This window comes from Chenopodium album, chromosome 6 (genome assembly GCF_948465745.1).
Source record: "Chenopodium album chromosome 6, dcCheAlbu1.1, whole genome shotgun sequence".
Classification (NCBI taxonomy): domain Eukaryota; kingdom Viridiplantae; phylum Streptophyta; class Magnoliopsida; order Caryophyllales; family Amaranthaceae; genus Chenopodium; species Chenopodium album.
In genome coordinates this window covers 38,880,112-38,881,049 of record NC_137839.1, presented here as the reverse complement: position 1 = coordinate 38,881,049, position 938 = coordinate 38,880,112, and positions in this window count along the sequence as shown.

Below are 938 nucleotides of genomic sequence, written 5' to 3'. Positions count from 1 at the left end.
ACTAAACAAGATTTTAATTATCTTATTAAGCGTGATTACAAGTACAAATTTCCTTTCAACATGCATAAAAGGCGTGATCAAGCAATAACAATAAATATATCAAGCAACATAATAATAATCAAAATAATGAAATTATAATCATAATAATAAATTATAATTAAAATAATCATGTTAAAGCATAATAATAGCAAGATCCTAGGCATGATACTAACAAGATTAATAACAAACCCTAGCATGTCACTAAGCAGTAAAAATCAAATCTTTAACCCTAACATGATACTAACAATCATAAATATTAGGAAGAATATAAGAAGCATCTTACTTTTAATCATACTTGATATTAAAGTTACCCTAGACATGATACTAGGAATCATAATAACAATCTAAGCATGAATTCTACATCATAACATCAATAAAAACCATTAAAGTACTTACTTTGATGCCTCGTACCTCTTTCTAATAACAAAATACACACGTTAGTAACTTCAAGGAAAATAATAATCAAACAATTAAATTAAATAATTGAAAGAAGATTTGGGACCAAACCCTCAGAAATTAAACCTTTCACGTCTAGGGCGAAGGCAACTTCGAATATGGCTAGGTGTTTCTAGATCTAATGAATGCGGATTTTTGTTTGTAAAAGGCTAGTTTAGAAAAAGAGAGAGAGAGAGAGAGAATGATGAGTGTCATTTATGGCACTCATAGGGTAGCCTTTTAGGATGATTTCATCTTCCTTTTTATGCTTTCTTATCTTATTTTCGGTCCTTTTTCCTTTAATTCCTTTCTTTCTTTCTTTCCTTGTGTTTTTCGTGTTTTCTTTGTGTTTTCCTTTTATTTGGTTCTTTTTCCCTTTTATTCCTTTTCGTTATTTGTTTTTTGTAGGTATCTAGGATTTGTCTTTGCAAGGGAATCAAGATGGGCTATATTGACTAAGCAAG